The 23,058-nt window shown below is 51.5% G+C and overlaps 1 protein-coding gene across 9 annotated transcripts in view; it reads right to left on the bottom strand.

The window, feature by feature from the left end:
• TFEB (transcription factor EB) overlaps positions 1 to 22,219 on the bottom strand; it is a 55,645-nt gene extending 33,426 nt beyond the window's left edge. For 5 of the 9 annotated variants that reach the window (XM_028097891.2, XM_028097895.2, XM_028097890.2 and 2 more), the window contains exon 1: positions 9,892 to 10,022. The gene's annotated coding sequence lies outside the window, so the exon portion shown is untranslated. Of the gene's footprint in view, positions 1 to 9,891; positions 10,023 to 22,052 lie in introns of those variants that run through there. The other 4 variants (XM_088023994.1, XM_088023996.1, XM_028097896.2 and 1 more) reach the window with 3 other exon arrangements.
• Between the last annotated feature and the right edge of the window lie 839 nt (positions 22,220 to 23,058).

Here is a 23,058-nt window from a genome sequence, read left to right as displayed (position 1 = left end):
AAACGCTTTAGACTTTCAGACTCTCTAGGATGTAGACATTTTCCCATCTCAGCTGGAAATCTCCCTGATACAAAGAAGCAAATTTAGTTGGATGGGCAGGTCAGCCCCCTTGATATTCAGACCACAATCCAGTCCTTGGGGAACTGGAAATGACTGTCTTTGTCTTGCAAAGCTCTACAAAGCCAGAAATGAGGGCCTAGACACACTTCGAATCCCACCTGTCTTTACCAATCCCCAAACCTCATTTTCTCATCTCAGAATGCTTACAGATATTGTAAAAGATGAGGACATTGGAAACAGAGTTATCCTGCACTTAAGAAAAAGTAGGAAAAATGTAAATAGGGATTACTCTAGACCTCTGATAAGAGGCAAATATACCCCCAAAACTCCTTGGAAAAGACTTAGATCCTTTCTCTGTGCCTTTGTAATACGGATTTTCTGCTCCCATCTTCTCTAGGATTTAAGAGCTGTTCTTTGAAATGAAAACTTTTAGGGAGAAGTTTTTCATCGGGCGGAGAAAAAGGGAACAATTTGAAAATGGGGCTAGTGCAAAATCTTGTGTTTTGCCCACAAATGTCCTTTTAAAAAAGCTTTAGCTGGGCACCTGGGTGGCTGAGTTGGTTAAGCAACTGCCTTCTGCTCAGGTCATAATCCCAGGGTCCTGGCATCAAGCCCCTCATCGGTCTTAGTGGGGAGCCTGCTTCTCCCTCTGCCTGCTGCTCCCCCTGCTTGTGCTCTCTCTCTCTGACAAATAAATACACTCTTATTAAATGAATAAATAAATTAAATAAATAAAAAGTAAAAAAGCTTTAGCCATCTGAGTGGGGAAGCTTAACTTGTTCCAACTGCCGGAAATACAATTTGGATCCAACTGTTCTATAAACTTGTGAGTTTTGTATTACTGCACCTCACTCCCAGCTAAAATTTTAGAATGATGGCTATAAAGTCTCTGTGTTTGTGTCTCTCTGTATATTTACATGTGTCTATGTGTATGCTATAGATATATGATATATTTCTACCTCCCAGATGGTATTGCCAAAATTAATCTGTAAAAGAGCTCTATTGAGTTGGGGGAGCAAGCACTTCCAAGGACAGTGAATACTAAAACTCAGAAATATGAAAACTAAACCAAAATTTTTTTTAGGTTCACACTGATCTGGGATAATCTTGGGAACTAAAAGCTTGTTAAAGCTTGTTGGTTTAATTAAAATAGATGTGCCTTCAGAGTTATGAGCATCAATTATGATGCAAACATATAACTTTTACTCTACCATGGTTTACTGGTCAAGTAAGTTTATGTTTTCCATTACAGAATTTGTCAGCGAGAAAAATAGCTTTGGATAATGTCTGATTTTGTCTAACGTCTCATGAAGTTTTTGTGGGTAATCTAAATGTAATGTTTAAAACAGGTAATTTAGGTAGATGAATGGGATAAGAATGTTTACACAAACTTTTTTTAATAACTTTTTTTATGTACACTTTTCAACAATAATTGTGTTTTATAGTATGTCTACTTTTTTAAAAATTATTTTTTTATTTGTCAGAGAACGAGAGCACAAGCAGGGGGAGCGGCTGGCAGAGGGAGAGGGAGAAGCAGACTCCCCACTGAGCAGGGAGCCCCATGTGGGACTTGATCCCAGGACCCTGGGGTCATGACCCGAGCCGAAGGCAGACGTTTAATGGACTGAGCTACCCAGGCATCCTAGTATGTCTACTTTAAAAATAGCTTCCCAGGGGCGCCTGGGTGGCTCAGTTGGTTCAGCCACTGCCTTCGGCTCAGGTAATGATCCTGGAGTTCCTGGATCCAGTCCTGCATCAGGCTCCCTGCTCAGCAGGGAGTCTGCTTCTCCCTCTGACCCTCCCCCCCATCGTGCTCTCTCTTTCTCTCTCTCTCAAATAAATAAAATCTTTAAAAAAAGATAGTTTCCCAAATCTTTTGATAACTTCCACCATTAGTTCTGCTAAGTTAAATAACAGAAATTCATTGAGTATCAATATCCTTTCCAAGTAAGATAAAATATTAAACATTAATTACTGAACATAAGTTTACCCAATTTTGTCTAAAGATATTTCAGTCTGTTAAACATGTCTTGGCCACATTAAAAGATTGTACGATTAAGGGGCGCTTGGGTGGCTCAGTCGTTGGGCATCTGCCTTCGGCTCAAGTCATAATCCCAGGGTCCTGGGATCGAGCCCCACATCAGGCACGCTGCTCAGTGGGAAGCCTGCTTCTCCCTCCCCCACTCCCCCTGCTTGTGTTCCTGTTCTCGCTGTGTCTCTCTCTGTCAAATAAATAAATAAAATCTTAAAAAAAAAAAAAAAAGGATTGCACAATTTAAAAAGGCACATGCTTCTAGAAATTTTAAGATGTATCTATAAATTTGCCAATTTATAGACTGCTGGTGTAACATACAGTTCACCATTGTTTACTTGTTAGTTTTCACTATAAGTTAAAAAAATTTTTTTTAAAGATTTTATTTATTTATTTGACAGAGAGAGACACAGCAAAAGAGGGAACACAAGCAGAGGGAGTGGGAGAGGGAGAAGCAGGCTTCCCACGGAGCAGGGACCCTGAAGCGGGGTTCGATCCCCAGAGCCGAAGGCAGACGCTTAATGACTGAGCCACTCAGGCGCCCTGTAAGTTAAAATTTTTAAGGGTTAAACATTTTAATTAATATATGTAATCACTACTACTAGAAATAGTAAGGGAAACAACTCTATGCAAAAAATAGTAGGGTATGGGTTTTTTGGTTAGAAAAAGGTATGAGGTATGAAGATATATTTTTTTAAAAATTAAAGGGAGAGAGAGTGAAAGAATTTTACCAATCCAATTACCGGATTGTGTGACCAATTCGGCTAAAATCAAATTATTACTAGAAGGGTTTTAAAAACTAAGTTTTAATATCAATAGTTTGGCTATTATAAAACTAAAACTGCTAAAAGGACAAAGTTTTCTTGGACTATTGGTCTGCTCCTGATAAGAGATTATAAAAGGACTTTTCCCTTTTTTTCTTTAAGTCTTTTTTTTTTCCCCCTCCCTGCCCCTCCTTTTTTTTAACCTTTTAAGTTTGTCTTTATTATCAGGCCTTTGATTACTTAAGAAAACTAAGTCTTCTCAATATTAAAAGAGCTAAGTTTTGCTCACAACTATAGAACCTCCTCTATTTGCCTGTACAATCTCTTATTGTCACTTTGGTTAAACAGATAATTAAGTATTGTTTCATTATGATCTATATCTTTTTAGTAAGCATTCAAGTCTTCAATTCAATATGAAAAATATTGTTTGGCAAACTTCCCCCAAATCAAATTCTAAATAAAGACCTTTTGACCTCAAACTAACTTTGGGATTTTTTCCAGAGGGTCTCTGGAACATCTAAAAAGGTATGTCCTTTCTCCTTTTTTCAAAACAAACAAAAACAATAACAAAACTTAAAAACGGTGATGGGAGGGAATTTTACACTAATTAGACCTATTGCTGTGTTAAATCACATGGGAAGCACTGTCAAAGAAAGCTGGTATTAAGTCTCCTTTATCCTGTATTTGTATAGATACATGTTGTAAGTGTTCCGGAAATTGTATAAAAGTCCTAGAAGTCTGGTATGTCCTAATATAATCTTATCACTTGTAATTCTAGTTATTTTATGATAAAAATGTTTGTCACAGAAATAATCAATTATCCTTGTCAGTAACACTGTAATGACCTTTCGTCAGATCTTTAACCGTATTAAGTCTTTTGTCAGTTATATAAAATCTTGTTTTACTCCGACACTTTTACAAAAGTGTTTCATCTTCAGAAAGAGTCAAGGAAAGGACTCCGACAAGCACTCCAGAATACGGGTTTCTGGTAACTTTCAGGACATACCACTGAACTGGGCAAAAACCTGGCGAAACTCTAAGGAAAAACTGGATTCATAAAACCATTAACAAAAGGTCAATGTCAACAAAACTTAATTACATGAAACTGAGTTAACTGATAGAGATGATTATAATTTTTATGACTTTTCAATTAAAACGTTGGATCTTTAATATTTAATTTTTTCCAGATTAAAAAAATTTTTTCTCTTAAGAAAACCATGACTCGGGGCACCTTGGTGGCTCAGTCGATTAAGCGTCTGCCTTGGGCTTGGGTCATGATCCCAGGGTCCTGGGATGGAGTCCTGCATCGCGCTCCCTGCTCAGTGGGGAGCCTGCTTCTCCCTCTCCTTCTGCCACTCCCCCTACTTGTGCTCTCTTTCTCTCTCTCTCTCAAATAAATAAGTGAAATCTTTAATAAATAAATAAATAAGAAAACCATGACTTACAGCAATTTGGTAAATTATACCTTTGTAAGTAGAACTGAAACATTTACCTTTTTCTCCCTACCTGATGCCTCCAGAATTTGAAAACTCTTACTGAGTATTCCTATTTTCATGACAATATAGTTATTTACACAAGTTCAACAAACATCTATTCTCCTAAATACAGGACACAACTGGAAATGTTGGCTATATTACCAAGGCTTTGACTGGGAGACATGCATCGACTCCGATATGACCAGACAGCTTCAAGGAAGTAAGGTTGACTTTATGGAGCCAATAAAGCCCCTTGGAAAAATCAGCCTGGTACCTTGCTTACAGGCTTCCCCAGCAGCCTCACCAGGTGAGTAAGGAAGGTCACTTCCTGGCAGGCGCAGAAACCTCAGGATATTTTGGGGATTTGGGGAAAAGAGGAATTAACTTAAATCTAAAGTTATTGCAGGTAAAACCTGATGACAAGTCCTTGGCTCTGCTTCCAAACCTCAAGAGGCTTTTAAAAGTCCAATCTGAGATTCCTTATGAAAAGTTCCAACAGAGCAGATGAAAAGATTCTATATAATCGGTTGCAAGTTCTTGCTGCATTTCTATAAATAGTAAATTAAGTTTATTCAAACTAAACCATTTTGCAAACAAATTAGTCTTACTTTGATGACCTTTGGTAGTCATGGGGGTAACTGTAGAGAAAAAATTTGTTTCAATTAAAAATGATAGTACATTCTTTTGGATATCAGATTCTAGCACTGTTGACTGTCAATGAAGTTTTCTTTTCTACCTGTTTCCTCCAATACTTGGCTACAACTCTCCAACCTAACGCTCCCAATGTTCTTCCACTCTCAACGTAGAGTCACCAAGAACAAAAGTTGTCCTTTTTGGGATGCCTGGGTAGCTCAGTTGGTTAAGCGTCTCCCTTGGGTTAAGCATCTGCCTTCGGCTCAGGTCATGATCCCAGGGTCCTGGGATTGAATCCCGCATTGGGCTCCTTGCTCAGCAGGGAGCCTGCTTCTCCCTCTGTCTGCCACTCCCCCTGCTTGTGCTCTCTCTGTCTCTCTCTCTGACAAATAAATAAATAAAATCTTAAAAAAAAAAAAAAAAGCTGCCCTTTTCCCTGAAGCCCTACAGAGTGTGAACAACTTGAGGGAAACTTTAGAGAAATCACCACAACTGCTCATGCACAGGCAATCTTCATGCCTGTTGCTATGTGGGCCACTCGGAAAAGATCACCAGAGATATCCAAACTGCAAACCACGAAGATCTGGCAGATTGCCCCTGTCTGCCCTCACTCCGTCTGAAGATGCTTTGAGTCTGACATCTCGAAACCTTCTCAGCCGGCTGCCTTCAGAACTCAGAAACTGGGATTGTAGTTGCTCTGGTCACTCACCTTTGGTTTTCTTTTCTTTTCTTTCCATAAAAATGCCTTATCAAATACCTGATTTCTCACACGATATAGGTTTTACTTTAGGAGCCCAGGTGCATCTCTACCTCCTACAATGAAAACAACTGTTTAACTGAACTGACCTATTTTCAAGATTAATTCAATGAAATAATGGAGCACTTTACCAGCTCAGCTTCTAGACTTCAGGTAAAAATAAAGGGGAACAAAACATCCCACCCCAAAACATGCTGCTTTAGCATATTGCTTACTTTGAATTAAAGTTATTTAAGAGACAGAAGGTACAAGACGGACACACTGCCCCTCCTCTGTCCCCCTGAGAGCAGGAAATAAATCTCCCACCTGCAAGGTACCCTCCCTGTACCAGGAGCAGAGAGACATCCTTATCACCGGAAAAAGGGAATTCAGGGCCCAGAAGGCTGTATAAACAACCCTTGTTACTTCTTTACTAATTACCTGCCCCAAGCCCAAACCCCTTTCTGTTGTCAATTCTTCACAAATGTATTGTTTCTTTGTCTGAATGGCATAAAAGCTGCCTGCTTTGGTCACTTCTTGGAGCTTCTTATCTTTGGGGATCTTGTACATACAAAATTAAATTTGTTTTCCTTTGGTCAATCTGTCTTATGTCGATTTAATTATTAGGCCCGCCAAAGAACCTAGAAGGGAAGGGAAAAGTTTTCCTCCCCTACACGAGGAAGGGGTCAGTGGCAAACAGCTGGCCCAGGTCACCCAGCAGGTTACTGCTGTGGGCAGGAGAATGATGAAGCAGATCATACTTACTGGGCCCTTATAATGGGCAGCAGGTCACCTGCATTATCTCCTATAATTCTTACAACAACGCTTGAGTAAAGCACTGATGTTATCCCCATCTCTCAGAGCAAGAAGCTAATGGTCAGAGATTCAGTCACTTGTGTCCAAGGTCACACAGCCAGTCGGTGGTACTGCCCAGATTTCAACCCTAGCAACCTGAATCCAGAACTCACAGCCTTGGCCCAGCTCTGCCACTCATCAGGCTAAGTCACCTTGGGTGACAGACTTCCCCATTCTGGGCCTCAGTTTGCTAACCTATAAAACCGGATAATAAGAGACCCGTGTGAAGATTAAATTTGCAAATGTACAAAAGCGCTTAACACAGTACCTGGGAGCTGGTGCTCAGTATATGGGACCTATCACTAGATACCACATTCTACTGTGGGAGTTCATACCCGCGCCTCTGGGCTCTGGGTGCAGCAGGCTAGAAGCCACCCATGGCTTCCTGGAAATTGGCCTCCGATAACCAGTCCTGGAGCACTGCCCCTCCACCTGGCAACACTTCCAAGCTGGGGCTCCTAGGGTGCCCCGTGTAGGGGAGGACTCTGGAAACTGGGGTTCCCAGACCCAGATTTAACCTGGGTCTCATCCTCTGAGGACCCTGAAAGGCCCCCTCCCCCTCAGAGCCAGGGATAGTCCCAGCTCACCGTGGGTCACAGGCCTCTTCCCACCATTGCCCCACAAGCCCCAGGTCACAGGGTGGGGAGGCGGGGGCTCTCCAGCCAGGCAGCTGATGTACTCATGACCTTTCCCAGCTCTCTCAGCCTTAGAGATGACGATGACTACCCACCCAGAACCCTCCACACTTCCTACAGCTGGTTCATCCACATTAGATCACAAGATTAGCATCACTAACCAGAAGGCTGACTGCTCAGGGGTTAGTATGCCCACTTCACAGATGAAGAAACTGAGGCCCCAACTGGCCCTGGGCAGAGATCTAAGTAGTAGAAAGGCTTCTGGCCCCTGGACCAGGGAAGCTCAGGGCTGATGCAGGTTCCAGGCCAGACTCACTAAAGCCAGCTGGGGCAGTAGAATGCTCAGGAAGCTCCCAAGGCTCAGGCGAGGAGAGAAAATGGCTAAGGCATGGGTCCTGGGTCTTACTGAGTCACTGTAGATCCTGCAAATCTTGGGGATGGGAGGAGCATCAGTAATCTTGAGTCTTCCCACCCCACCCCACCCCAGCCAGAGAAGATGGGCACAGCCCTTGCCCAGTGCCCTGGGATGACCCCCACCCAGTCTGCAGCTCTAGCTAGCACGACACTTCCGGCCAGGCCTGGCCCTGCAACCCTCCACTGACAGGGAGCCCCCACCTCCCAAGATGGCTCTCTAGTTCCAGACCCCAAGTCGACCATTCACCCCGGGGAATTTTCACCTCTACACTGTCCCTATCCAATGTATGTCATCACCTAGAAAGCCTTCCCTGGCCACCTCACCCTCTGCCTCCACTGACCCCCACAGGGCCCACTCACCCACATACACCATACTAAGAATTGGGCCCGGAATTCCCAGTCTGGCCCCTGGCATGTAGGGCTGGGTCTTGCACTCAGTAGGTGCTCCGTAACATTGCACAAGAGGGAGATAACCTCTAAGGAAGTGACCCCAAATATCTTGACCATGATCTGCAGAAAAATATACTTTATTTGGCCCAGACACACACACACACACACATACACACACACACACACACACACACACACACAAGCACACAAATATACACATATGAACCTGAAACAAAAAAGTTGCACAAAACAACACTTGGCCAATACCATGCAATACACCTGGATGTTCTCTCTATATCTTCTTTCTCACTGAAAAAAAAATGTTCATTGAGAGCCACTAAGCTGATTTCATGGCCAGAAATTAGGGTCCGATTAGTGGCCATGATCCACAGTTCAAATTATAGCCCTCTAGGGAGCTCTGTGTGGCCCAAACTCCCCGCCCAGCCCTTCTGTACCTTCTGTACAACAGGTGCCTAATAAAGGCATCCATTCGGCAGACACTCTGGGCCAGGCCTGTGCTAACACCTTACTATGGTATCTCATTTTATCCTCCCCATCAAAGAGGCAGGGACTCTTACTACCACCATTTTGTACATGAGGAAACTGAGGCCCAACGTCACATAGTACATGGCTCGGGCAGAATTCAAAGCCAGATGCAGGTTTGAACCTGGGGCCACGTTCATAACTCCTGCACCACACCACCTTCCCAGCTGAGGGTCTTCAGCTCCTCTTGAGTCCACACACTGGCAGGAAGCTCACTCCAACTCCAACCACGAAAAACACCATTTCGTGTGTTCAATGAACTCTGTGTTAGTCGGCTACTTGATTGGAGACTGGCCTGAGGCTCTCTCGCCTTCGCCTTCACGGCAGACCCTGCTCCCTCCTACCAACCCACCTCCAGCTGAACCCAGAAGAGGGGCTGGGACGGGGCGGCGGCGGGTCCATCTCAGGGCTCCAGGGGACCATTCTGCGGTCCCCCCTCACTGATATCACTGCCCTGCAGCAAGTCACTCACCCCCTCTGTGCCTCCATGTCCCCAGTTATGAAATGGGGTGATGACCCAGCACCCACACCAAAGGGGGACTCTGAGGGCTCAAGGGGCTGATGCAGGTCAGGCACTTGGCACGGCACCTGAAATGAAGTAAGGCCTGGGAAATGTGAGTGCTTATTATCATCATCCCCGGTGCCAACTCAAAAATAATCACCCTGCCATCAAAAATAATCACATGAACAGCGGGCGGTTTTTTGCCGTTCGCAAACATGCTTACGCACCAGGAAAAGGTTCACCCGTGCAGAGCACCTATTTACTGAGTGCCAAGCACTGCCCTGAGCACTCTACATGAATTAAGTCTTTTAATCCCCAGAATGAACCCACATGGTAGGCACTATAATTCTTAGCTCCATTTTACAGGTGAGGACACTGAGGCACCAAGAGGCTAAGTGACTTACGAGGATCACAGAGCTACAGAGTGGCAGGGCCAGGATTCGAAGCCAGAGGGACCAGCAGAGTACCTGCTCCCGATCCCTGAGGTAAGGAAGTGGGTACTGTGGCCTGCCTACACACATCACGGCCTCCTCACCAGAGCCTCTAAACAAGCTTGGAGATGTGGAGACCAGGCAGGCAGGGCTGAGGTCAACTGCCCAGGGTGGCCCAGCTCCTCTGACTCCTGATTTCCCTCACTTTCCACCATCCCCTTCCCCCCCACTCCCCGAGCCTGGCCAGGGACCCCTCCTTTGTGCCACCTGGTTCCCCAACCCTGACCCTACTCAGTATCTCCCCATCCCTCTTCAAAAGATACCCCGATGCCAGTGCAGCCCTTGGGGCCTCACCCCCACTCACCCACCTCCCTGAAGACAGGAGACACACACACACGCACACACACACACTCCCTCATACCTGGGAGAGGCCGGTCCCCAGCAAGGAGCCCCTGGGAAAGCTCAGCTCCTTGGGGGGCCAGAGCCCAGGGCCAGGCCCCTGCCCCGGGTGCTGGACCCAGTTTCCTCATTCTCCCCAGTACTGTTTCTCACCCAGCCCCCTGCACCTCAGCCTGAGAGGAAGTTGCACAATCCCCTGGGAGCTGCAAGTGTGGCCGAGGATTACTCACAGTGCAGAGAGAACCGCACGCCCGCCCGGAAGCCTTCGCACACCCACAAGACTACCCAACGCAGACGGGCTCCCAACTCGTCTCACCCCATCTCACCCACCCTGGGCTCCAGGACCCCTACAGTGCCCTCCCTCCTCCCAGACTGAGCCTCCGACAGCCCCCCCACTAACCACACAGCCAGGCTTCACAGGGCATAGGCCATGATGCCCCTGCACCAAGATGGAGAGGCACAGAGGGGCAAGAATTTTCAGGAACCTTACCAGGTCCAATGCAGGCCCAGCCCTAACCTACACACCCTCCCAGCCCCTCCTGGAGACACGGACCCTCTTAGTCTGAAGCCCCACAGTCCACCACCTTCCCGACTGACCACGTATCTGCCAGCTTGGCCTTGGGCCTTCCCAGGGCCTCCAGACACCCGGTTCACAGTCTTACTATATAGCCCACCTTGGAATGGACCCCGAGACCAAGATTATTCTATGAAGTTCTGAGAAGATATGAGCCACCACCCAATTTTCACTTGTGACAACACACTCTCGCTACACATGTGATTTCAGAGGTTCCTCAGTCCCCGAAGTACTTCTCTAACAGCCTGTCAAAGAAACGTACATTTTACTAATGTTTCTTTCTGGTGCCTAAGGGATTCCCACCTTTGATAAGTAATATTCCTTGTCAAGAAAGGCTGGCGATTATGAAGCCACTGTCAGTCACCTATCCCTCAGGGTGGGTGCATTTACTGGGCCCTTTCATGAGAGTATGGCTCAGGAAGGGACAGTGTAGTAGAAAGATCAGGCCGGCTGGCCGTGGTTCATGGAGAAGGCTGGAGATGCCACTGAGGTGAAGTGTGCTCCAGAACTGGGAGGTCAGAGAGGCCCAGGGGGCTCCGACCTAGACTCTGACCCAACCCTGGGCCCTCCCTGGGACAGCAACTCTGGGAGAACACAGAGGGTGAGTAGGAGGCTGGCCTGGGTATACAGAGCCCCTGGCTTCCACCCCTCAGAGCCCAGACTAGCAACGGGGCCTCAGATAAAAGAGTATGACAGATACCTCTTATCACTCCACACAACCTTGGACTCCCACCCAGCTAAGGACAAAGTCAGAAATGGTTTTACCCGGGCCCTGGGGTTGCCCAGAGAGCCCCTCATTTCTGCTGCCCTCATCAAAAGGCTGGGGCCCTCAGGGCGGTTCCCCCACCGCCCTGAGGCCTGGAATAGCAGGAGCCAGGGCCGAGCTCACAGCTGGTCACCTGACACCTCCAGTTCGGTGGACAGGGAGCGTAGTCAAGGGGAAGGGGCTGGTACCACAAAGGAAACGAGGAGGAGAGGCCCCTTGGCAGGGATGCCTCCCAAAGTGCCTACACAGGCACCCTCTCCCCAGTCCTGACAACAGCCCCAGGAAGGGGAGAGGGCAGCCCCCCTCGATACCCTCAGTGTCCCTAGGAGGGGACCAAGGCTTCAAGCACTGAAGTGACTTCCCCAAGGCTATGTAGCAAGTTCATGGCAAATCTCAGTCTCCTGGCTCTGTTCCCAGATCAGAGTTTCTCAACCTCAACGCAGACGCTCGGAGCCAAATGATTCCTTGTTGGGGGGCTGTCCTGAGCATTTTAGGATGTTTATCTACATCCCAGGCTTCTACCCACTAAATGCCGGTAGCATTTCCTGAGTTGTGACAACCAAAAATGTCATCAGACATTGCCAAATGTCCCCTGGGAGGCAAAATCACCACCAGTTGAGAAAGACTGCCCAAGGAGACCTTGAAAGACAGGCACCTGCCAACTCTAAGATGCACAGTATTTGCTGAGGGCTCTAGCCCTAGAGCCTTCCCCCTCCTCTGCCAGATGTGCCAGGCAAGAGGGCCTTGGGACCCTCTGGGCAGAGGCCGCTCCGTCGGGGGTCTCCCCTGAAGACCATCTTCCTACCCCCAAGCTGTAGCCCCCCCGGCATTCAGTATTGTCACAGTCCTTCAGCCATGTTGACCGCACACTGCTATAAGTACAAAATTTTGAGCATCCCCAGTATATGCTTCTTTTCTCATGAATTGCTTATAAAAACCAACGTATGAATAGATCATGCAGGTCAGCAAACATCCACAAAAAACATATCTGTAAGAAAGATGAGAAGGGGAATGCAATTTATACCCACGATGAGATACTGTGACACGCACCAGCACGGGAGAAGTTAAACAGTCTAGCAATAGGAAGTGTTGGCTAGAATATGGAGCAACAGGAACTCTCGGGCGCCACTGGTGAGGAATAAGTTGGTACAACCACTTAACAAGATATTTACTAAAGGTGGGACGCCTGGGTGGCTCAGTGGGTTGAGCATCCGACTCTTGATTTCAGCTCAGGTCATGATCTCAGGGTCGTGGGATCGAGCCCCAGATCAGGCTCCGCACTCAGCGGGGAGCCTGCTTGGCCCTCTCCCTCTTACACCCTGTGCTCCAACAATTCCACTCAGGCTTATAGGCACTCTGGAGAAATGGATGCACCATTCACCAAGAAACACTCGCGAGGACATTCTTACAGGACTGTTTGCAGTAGCCAAAAAAGGAGAGCAACCCCAATGTCCCCGAGTAGCAGGATGGATACAAACATGGTGGCAAGTTCATACAGGGGAACACTGTACAGCAGTGAAAATGAACACACGATAGCTACACATCATAACCTGGATGGATCCCACAAACAAAATGTGGAGCGGAAAAAAACATGACATAAAAGCGCATGCTCAGTGTCATTCTAGCTGTATCAAATTCAAAATCTGGCAAAACTAACCTTTTCCAATAAAGATTGCAGACATCAGTGGTTCCGTGACAAGAAAAAGCAAGAACTGATGATCAGAAAGATCAGGATCGTGGTTACCTCTGGGGGGAAGGGGTTATGACAGAGGCGGAGCACACAAGCTGATTCTGGGGTGCAGGCTATGTTCTGTTTCTTCATCTGGGCAGTGGCTACCTGGGTGCTTACAGTTAACTTATTGCAGCATATACGTATATGTTCATGCTCTTACCAGGAATGATGGGGTATTTCACAATAAAAAGAGGAGGAAAAGGATGGGATATAAATAAATAGAAACAGAAGTTTTAATATTATCTTCTCACTCCTGGCTTTGAAAACCGTTATAATTACGCCCAACAAACTGGAGAGGAACCTAGAGTTAGTCACAGGTCTGAAGTGCCTGGTGATGCCCAGGGCTGTCTGTGGAGGGGCTCCCCCAGCTGGCCAGGGCTGGCTGGCCCTCAGCCCATCTCCCCACCACCACCTCAGGGTGACCCAGCCACCGCAAGCCCCTGGTTGCTCAAGGGCAGGGGGATGCGTCAGGCTGGGCACCTCCACACCTGTCTCACCCTGCCCTGGGCCATTCTTCTGGGCCCCCACCAGCAGGGCTCATAGGCTGACATGGGAAAGGCCCTTAAGCAACCCCCTGAACACCAAAAGGTGGGAGGCAGAAGAAGAAAGAGGGCGAGGAGGAGAGAGAGACATACACACTTTGAGGGCCCATGTTCCAGATGCAGTGGAAGTAGACGGAGGTTCAGGGGGATGGGAATGTGGGGGGCAAAGGAAAGAGGGGAGGAGAGAAGGTGCTGGGGGGGGCAAAATCACTGCCCCAGATCCCAGGTCAAGTCTTAGGGGCGCAGCAACAGGCAGGCCCAAAGAGGTCTGAGTTGTTAGGCCCAATTTAGCATCTCCCCTGTGGCCCGGGGCTTCAGAACGGCAGGTGGGTGGCCAGCTGCCTTCCTGTGGCCTCCCCTTGCACTCAGCAGCCTCTAGGCCTCCTGGAAGGAAGGACTCTGTCCAGAAGGGAAGCTTCCTGGGTCTGCAGAGGTGACCCGCAGGTAAGAGGATCCAGGAAGCAATAGAGCTGTCCTTTTGGGGGCCCAGAGGGTGGGCAGGGCTGAGCCAAGTTCTCCATGCTTGCACGAGCCCTTTGGTAAAAACTCTCTCCCGACCAAGGAAGAACGCTTTTCATAGTGAAGGACCAGGCTTGGACACATTTCCATTCATTTATATGTACTTCTATACTATCTTCCACCAACCTGCCTTTCTCTGTCTGGGGGTCCTGCAATTCCCCGCTGGGCTGTCAGCTTTGAAGGAGGCGCTGTGTTCTCATTCCCACCCACCCTGCTCCGCCCGCACAGCACTAGGTACCCAGGAGGTGCTCAGTTCATGCCTGCTGACCCTCATGGTGGCCCAGGCCACGGGGTGCTGGAGAGGCTCCCTCACGCTCCCCAGGCCTCCGTCCTCCACTCTCCAAAATATGGGGGTAGCACCAGCTAGCTTCTAAGGCTCCCAGCCCCACAGCCCCAGTCAGCCGACAGCAAAGCCAGCCACACCCCGCCGCAGGGGCAGCTGAGAGCACACCTGGCCAGAGCCAGGAGGGGACGAGAGGCAACAGGGGCTGGACAGGATAGTGTGTCACCTCCTGGCCACTCTGTACCTCTCAGGGACTCAAGGGGGGGCTGGGGCAGGTGCTGTCCCCAAACCAATTATAAACAAGGCAGAGGACAGGCTGTAACTTCCCTTGGCAAACAGGAGAAAATAAACCAGAGCCCCACCCCACAGACCCACTGGTAGAACTGGGGCGGGGGGGGGCGGGGGGATGCTGGCAAACTCTCTACAGGAAGGGACAGACTGTCAGCCCTAAACCAGAGTGAAGCTGGACCTGGATCCTGGGGAGAGCAGGTGGCCAGGCGGGGGGGGGGGGGGGGGGAGGCAGGGAGCTCCTCCTTGTCCAGCTGTGTACCCATCCCTGAGTATTAGATGGTGAAGCTGATACCCTGCCTGCAGGGCAGAGACCTGTTGTGTCCTCATTTCGGGGCACTTGATGGGGGCTCAGTCCACACTCACTCCACAAAAATTTACTGGGCACTCACTGTATACCAGGCTCTCTTCTGGGCCTGGGGATACAGCATCACACAAAACAGATCCAACCTCTGGGCTCAGGGTGCTGACGCTGGAGGGTTCCATTCATCTGTCGACTGATCGGCTCAGTCACCAAGTCCAACCTGCCACCTCCCTGCAGGGCCGAAGACCCTGCCACTACCTCTTCTCAGCTCCCATCACGACTCCTCCAGCTTCCAAGGAAGGATCCACCCCAAGAGCCCAGGGGTGAGCCCCCAAGGTGGCCCCACTCTCTGCTGCCCTCAAGGCCCAGGACCTCCTAGATGATGACAGAGACACCCCTCCATCCGACAGTGACACTCCCCCCAACATCTCCAGTCTGGATAAGGAAGGAGAAGGGCATGGCTGCTTTCTGTGCATGTTTTATCATATTTATTAGTAGTAAGAAACATAATTCAGGGGCACCTGGGTGGCTCAGTCGTTAAGCATCTGCCTTTGGCTCGGGTCATGATCCCGGAGTCCTGGGATCGAGCCCCACATCAAGCCCCCTGCTCTGTGGGAAGCCTGCTTCTCCCTCTCCCGCTCCCCCTGCTTGTGTTCCCTCTCTCGCTATGTCTCTCTCTCTCTCTGTCAAATAAATAAATATAATCTTAAAAAAAAAAAAAAAGAAAGAAAGAAAAGAAAGAAACATAATTCAAGCAGTGATGCCCTACTTGCCCACCCCGGGGTAGGAAAGTCAAGTCATATGGTGGGTCTTTCTAAGCCTCACTTCAACAGAGCCAAGGGCCACTTTGGATGCCTCCCCGCTAATCCAGCAATGCCACTCTGGCCCCAAGCACTTTTGCAGGAGTTTTAGATCCTGTCCCATGTTCTGATGCCTCTTGGGGACAGTGCTGTCCGTTGGTGTCCACCTCATCTCGCCTTGTTCAAGCAGCAACTATCTCCTGAGCACCTGTCCCAGAGGGTGGTGCCAAGACCACAAGGCCGTGCTCACTTTAACAGGAGGTGGGGGCAGAGAGCCAAGGTGGGGAAGGGAGGCTGATCATACCAGGGATTAGCGGTCACCAAATGGTGTCACAGTGGTCCCCGCCCCTTGGGACCTGGCTTCAGAAAGAAGACAGGCCTAAGAGGCCCAAAAGCAACCAGAGACCCAGGAGACAGAAAGCTGGTGCCTGGGAAGCTACAATGCAGTGGTCTGGGGACCAGCGGCATTAGCATCTCCTGAGAACTCACCCAAAATACAAATTCCAGACCTACTGGAATTTGTGGCCCTACTGATTCCAGACCTACTCAGTCAGGAACCCTGGGGGTAAGGCCTTAGTCATCTGTGTTTCAACAACTGTTCCAGGTGATTCTGATGCCCACTCGAATTTGAGAGTTGCTGCCCTGAAGAAAGGGCATCAGAATCATTTGGGGAATTTTTAACATATTGATGCCTAATCTCCTCCTTCAAGATTCAGATGCACTAGTTTTTTTTTCTTTTAAAGTAAGCTCTCCTCCCAGTGTGGGGCTTGAACTCATGACCCTGAGATCAAGCATGGCATGCTCTACCGAGTGAGCCAGCCAGGCGCCCCGGATGTTGCTCCCCAGGTGATCATAATATCCAACCAAGGCTACAGTCAGATGGAACAATCCCCTGGTCTCCCAGGAAGGTGTGCCTTGATGGACAGAGGATTTGGTTAGAGGGAGGGGTGCAGAGGAGGGAGTGCCAGGAGAAGGGGCCAGCATGAGCAAGTACTGGGAGGAGGAAATATGGACCATGGATTTCTGGAAAACCTGCTGGAATTTTGGGTTAATCCCCAGGGCATCACATTTTACTTTGGGGTCTCCATTATTGGGATAAAAGCCAACAAGGAGGCCTGCCCCCAGAAGCTGGACGGGGGGTGGGGGTCGTGAGACCTCCTTTCTCCTCATCCTTATGCCCACACCTAGGAGCTGGGGAAGAAAACCGGTGAGGACTCTGCCCCTCTCAGGTGACCTCTGCTGTCACCCGCTGCCCTATCGCTGGGATATTACCACCGCCTTGGCTCACACGGCAGCCAAGGGGACCTGAACCTCTGGGGCAGAGTGGAGGCGGGGCAGGCTGCAGAAGCGCAGGGGAAAAGCCATGGGTCAGGAGTGGGTAGTGAGTGGCCAGGCCAGACGCTACCCAAGGAATCCCCAGGGGCAGGGCAGGGCAGGGCAGGGGCGGCAGGGATGCCGTAAGCAACCCCAGTTTCCCTGTGCGATCTTGTTAAATGTAGGGACCGGGCTGGGTGTGGTCACCAGGGAATGATGGGGGCTGCGGCCACAAAAGCTGCAAAGCCCCATGTAAGGCATTTCTTTCGAGAGTGTTAGATGCGCAGGGGAGTCCTGTTTGCAACCCACAGGTCTTTTTTTCCTTCGCTAGAGCTCTCTATGCCTCTAGTTCCTCACTTGGAAATGAGAAATAAAGAAATAAGTGAGTTATGGGGCGCCTGGGTGGCTCAGTCGTTAAGCATCTGCCTTCGGCTTGGGTCAGGATCCCAGGGTCCTGAGATCGAGCCCTGCATCGGGCTCCCCAGTCCGCGGGAAGCCTGCTTCTCCTCCTCCCACTCCCCCTGCTTGTGTTCCCTCTCTCGCTGTGTCTCTGTCAAATAAACAAAATCTTTAAAAAAATTAAAAATAAATAAATAAAAAGAAATAAGTGAGTTGTAAGAGTCCATTAAGATTAATAACTAATATTTTTAAGCACAATGCTACTCTAGATCTCATACATGCAGCATGCAACAAAATACTCAGCCAAGATGGGGCGCCTGGGTGACTCAGTCCGTTAAGCATCTGACTCTTGATTTCAGCTCAGGTCCTGATCTCAGGGTCCTGGGATCAAGCCCCAAGTCGGGCTCTGCGCTCAGCGCAGGGTCTGCTTGGAATTCTCTCTCTCCCTCTCCCTCTGCCCCTCCCACTGCTCGAGCTCTCTCTCTCTCTCTTTCACTCTCTAAAATAAATGAATAAAATCTTAAAAAAACAATACTTAACCCTCTCTGTAGCACTAGCAAGCAGGTGGTAGCATGATCCTTGCTTTGCAGGCGTGCAAACGGAGGCACAGTAGGGTTAAGCAGCTTGCCCAGGGTCACACAGCTAGGAAATGGCAGAGGTGGGATTCCAAGCCAAGCAGCCTGGCCCTGGAGCTCTTGTTCTCAACAATCTCCTGGCAACGTGGCACTTAGCTCAGTGCTCAGTACATGCCAGCTCTGACTCTGTCCCAAGAGAAACTGGCTGGTTGCACTGCCCGGGGCCAGCCTTGAACTCAAGCTCTATGGAGTGGACTTCAGCAGTGCCCCCCCACATCCCCAGTGCCATACCACACGCGCCTCCTTTTGGGGAGCCTCTCCTGTCCAGGGTGCCTTTGCCAGAGATGGGTAGAAGGTTCACATTGCAGGGGACCCCACAGATGATCTCGGTTCCCAACCATGGAAACAAAGGCTGAGAACAGCGGGGACCTGCTGCAGCCATACAGGTTGGCCATGAGGGGACTCCTGTGTCGTGACTTTGGTGGCTGTTCATTCTCACTCAGTAGCTGCCACAGCCTTTTCCCCACATCTGAGTAAACAAGTGCCGAGTGAGGACTGCAAGGTAAGTTAATGTGTGAGGTTTCCAGGGAGACCCAGGGAGCCTTGTCTGAACTCCTCTCCTCTCGGGCGCCGGTCAGGAAGAGTCCTCACCAGAGGTCCTTTGGTCACCTGTGTCAGCAGAGTTCAGAAGAACAGCCAGGAGACAGGTGTGGCCCTGGGGCAGAGGCCTCAGCGAGTTCCCACCCCTGCTCAGAGCAGGAGACCCTGCATGGGGAAAAGAAGTTTCCCAGACCCCCAGCTGCCCACCTCTTAAGACAGAACTCCTGAGAAACCCGAAGAGGCCTGCTTGAGAGATTGAGCACATGGATTTTGGAGGCAGTTGGACCTAGGTTTGAGTCCCTACCTCTTCCAGGCTGTGTGACTTCCGGCAACTTGCTTAACTTCTCTGAATCTGGATAATGAAAAGAATCATTCCTACCTCACTCTAAAGAGTAAATATACAATAAATGTTGGCAACTAGTATTTTCTTATAATGTTGTTCTGTTATAGCATAGACTAGACGAATATTCCATTAATGTAATATCGTGTGATTATACTCTCATAGCCGCACACATAGACGATTCATCTATACACATGTACCTAGATACCTATCATCTCATAACCACACACACACACAAACTCCTCTCAATTACACACGCCCCAGAGTGAAACACAGAGCAATACTATGGACTCACCATGTGCCAGACACTGCTCCACCCTGAATCCCCACAACAGCCTGGAAGGAGTGTACCTCTTTCTCTTTTTTCAGAGGAAGACAGACATGTTACATTACATACATATGCACTTGCTGCATCCTGGGGCGTGGACACTTCTGGCAGCTCTGGAAATCTGACCTCCCTCCCTCTGTGTCAGAGGAGGTCAACCCAACTTCCATGGTCATCTCCAGGGCAGCCCCAAGCTGGGCCCCAAGTGCTGACTGCCCTCCATTCCTAGGACAAAGGCCCAACCTGGCTTTCATACCAGCTGTGGTTGGGGAAACCCCTGCTTCGGGCAGAAACCAAGTTGACTTTGAAAAGGAAGAGACAGAAGCCAGGGGGTGGTTGGGCCACTCCCTGTGGGGGCAGGTGCTAAGTAACTCTATAAACTCCAGCTAGTGATCCAATAACAGCCATAAACAAAGCCCCCAGAGGGATCAGGACCAGAAGCCAGACCCTCAAAGGACAGGACAGCCAGGCCTGCAGGATGGGAGGCCCCTCCTTCCTACTTTCCAGCCCTGAGGCTCAAAGGGGGCCTGACTGGCCATGGGGGTGGGCCCTGGGTATCCCTGCCATCCCAGGCCCCTGGATGGGCTGCTGCCTGCTCTGGCCCACCCCCTGCCCCACCTCTGACTGAGTCACCCAGCCCTCAGCCCTCAGAAGCCCAGCTGGTTCTCCATGGATTTGGTGCTCACCTGAGGGGGTGTCCCCTGCCCCATGCCCTGCACCACTTCCATGGGACCCGGAACAGGATTCTGATTAGTCTGCACCTCCCAGAGCTGAGTTGAGGGCAAAATAGCACTGCAGCTGTAACAGACCTTGTAAACTGTAAGCAGTATCAGCTCCCTTCCAGAGAAGCCGAGCAAACAGCCTTTCATTTATGCTTTCTGGTTCCTGACTCTCCCACCCCGGCGGCCAGAGGGCAGGCAGAAAGAAGGGGGCCAAGTGAAGTGCTCTATTTCCTACGGCTGGGGAAACTGAGGCATGGTACTAGCATACCAGCAAACTACCACGCAGGGCTCTGCCCTTCCGCTGTGTCTAAGACCGGCCTTTATTGCTGGCATCTCTCCCCCTCGACTGTTATCTGCCTGAGGGCAGGGCCTGGAGACTATCCACCTGGCTGGGCACTGAGAGGGCCTCAGAGCAAACAAGCTGAGGAGCCAGAAACTGCGTCCTGATCTGAGCCAACTGCATCTGGCCGCCCAAGAGGAAACCAGAGCCCCCCCCCCCCGCCCCCAAGAATTGCCAGGTCTTGGGCCAGTGGAATCTTGGACTGGGCGGGTGCAGGGGCTGAGCCCACATCTGAGAAGTATCAATAAGGGCCTGCACCGGCCTTGCCCCTGCCCTGCTCCATTAAGACCCCCTCACTCAGGGTGGGGCTGGGCGGTAATTAATTGACACTTCCCAGAGGGCGTAAAGCCAAAGAAAGCACTGCGCTCAAGTCTAGACCAGAAACTGCGCCGAACCGTCCCCAGAACAGACAGGCGAGAGAACCCCGGCTGGCGTGGACCGGGTTGGGAAAGACTCTGCGGTGAGCAGCCGCCAGGCAACGGGGAGGGGGAGCTCGGGGCCGCGAGGTCGCGCGTGAAGAGGAGCCCCGCCCCGGGCGCCCGCCCTCCCTCTCTCCTAACCCCTGGGCGCGGGGCTGGGGCGCGCCAGGCTGCTGCGGCGCGAACCTGCTCTTGCAAACCGGAGCAGCTCTGGGCAGCGGTGCGTGAAGCCAGAACCCGGGCTGGGAAGGGGCGGAGGGGCGGAGGGGCGGAGGGGCGGAGGAGCGGAGGGGCGGAGGGGCGGAGGGGCGGAGGGGCGGAGGAGCGGAGGAGCGGAGGGGCGGGGACGGAGCTGGCATCAACTCGCTCCCTTCGAGGAGCGAAGTGCACGCGCGGCGCCCCCGTGGCTGACCCGGGTGCGGGGAGGTGGGGAGAAGACCGAGCGCGGACTTGGGGGGCGGGACGGCGAGGGGTTGGGCGGTACGAACTGCTGGAATAAGGGGAAGGAGGCGTGTTTTCCGGGATTCGGGACCAAGAAGGTGGGGGGTACTCAGGGGCGGGTAAATGGCTGGGAACTCCAGGGAGCAGAAAGAGGGGCGCGCGAAGGGTGAGTTCTGGGGTTGGGGTTCCTAGAGGTCGTGGAATAATGCAAAGGGGAGAAAAAGCCTGAGCTCGGGGATACCAGGGGACGCGGGCAGCGGCCGCTTCTTAAGACACCGGGGTGTGGGGGTAAGAGACGGGAAGGGAGGGAGGGATGGTACTTCGACCCGCCCCCTCCAGCAGCCCAGCCCCGGGGGCGTGGCGCCGCCCCGGCCCTCCCACTCCCCGGGACCATCCAGGTTGGGCCTGGCCGGGCCGGACTCGGCCCCCGCTCACTTCCCGGGCCTCCGGCGCCCTCCCCCGTACCACCCGCCCCAGCCGCCTCGGGTGGAGAAGGAGTAGGCGCAAGGCCCACACGTCCCTCAAACTTGTTGCAAGTTCACTCCTACGCCTCCCGCCCCTTCGACTCCCAGCTCGCGAGCCGGGAAGGCCCATGCCCGCCCCGGCCCCTCCCGCCTGGTTACATAAGGTCGCGGAGAAGCCGCCCCCGGCCCCGGCCTACAGTGAGGGGCCGGAGGGGCTCCTGGGCTCCTCCGGCAGCGCCGCTCCGGCCATGTGCCGAGCGTCCCGAACTAGACGGACAGCCGAGCGGGTGGCGGCGCGGCACACACACTCCGTGTCCCCTCTTCAGCCGGCACCCCCATCCACCCACCTGTCTCCCGCACCCACAATGGGGGCGGGGGAGTCTGGGTCCGGGGTTCCGGGCCCTCCGCACACCCCTTGCCCCCCTGTCCCGCTCACCTAGCCCTGAAGGTCAATCCGTCCGCTGCCTGTCCCCCGCGGCTCTGGCAACTTGTCCCAAGTTCAGGTGTCCGGCCCGCGAGCTGCGCCTGCCGCCCCCTCCCGGACTCCTCCGGCTCCGCGCCAACGGGGAGGCCCGCCCCGTCCGCCCTTCCAGCTGCCGTCGGCGCCGCCGCCGCCGCCGCCGCTCCCTAGGTCCAGCCCGCGGCCGCCGCCTCCGCTGTCACCGAGCCCCGCGCCCGGCGCCCGGGCTCCCGCTGTCAATCCGCACCCACTTCCCGCCGCGCCCGGCAGAGGGCAGCACACGCCCCCGCGGTCCGCCCCGCCCCGCCCCGCCCCTCCCTGCCCCTCGCGGGCCTACCGCGGCGCCCGCGGGGAAATGTAGTCCCTCCCGGCGGCTCCGCCAGGAACGCCGGGATTTGTAGTCCCACTCTGTGGGCCGTGGCCTTTGTACGCGGGCATGGCTGTTGACTTGGAACTTATGTTCCACTTCGTTTCTGCCCCTTATGCAAGTTTTTTTTCTCTTCTTACTCAGAGATGTCACGAACTACAGCTCACTATGATACACCCTGTGGTCTCTCTGATCCCAAGGAGAAGCCTGCAGCACGCTGTCTTTCCCAGAGTCTAGGAAAGATGTAAGGTCCCAGATGGTGTGGTGTTGCTATAGAAACTACTACGTGGCAAACCTCAGCTTCCCTCGTGTTTTGGAATGGAGTGCCAGACTTGAATCTTGTATTTCACCCCTACCCCTGAATGTAAGGAGCAAGGTTGGGGTCAGCCTAGTGAAGGACAGGGTGAAAGAAATGTACAAGGAGCCTACAACCCTCCCATTATGGTTTTCCAATAATACTCCTCCTCAAGCCTCATCAGTCCTTGCTTGCTCCTGCCTGGGGCAAAGGGCTCTAGGTAAAAATATGTTTCACTCAGCCCAGACCTTCTGAAGCCCTCCTGGAAACTGGTTCTGAGAGCATCACCCCCCTCCCAGAAGGACCCATGACTGTCACAA

Source organism: Eumetopias jubatus, unplaced genomic scaffold (assembly GCF_037043125.1).
Source record: "Eumetopias jubatus isolate StellerSeaLion01/CBP00866 unplaced genomic scaffold, mEumJub1_p1.0 scaffold_6, whole genome shotgun sequence".
NCBI classification, from domain to species: Eukaryota; Metazoa; Chordata; class Mammalia; order Carnivora; family Otariidae; genus Eumetopias; species Eumetopias jubatus.
Note: the sequence above shows the minus strand (reverse complement) of the source record. Positions and strands in the feature narration are given on the sequence as shown.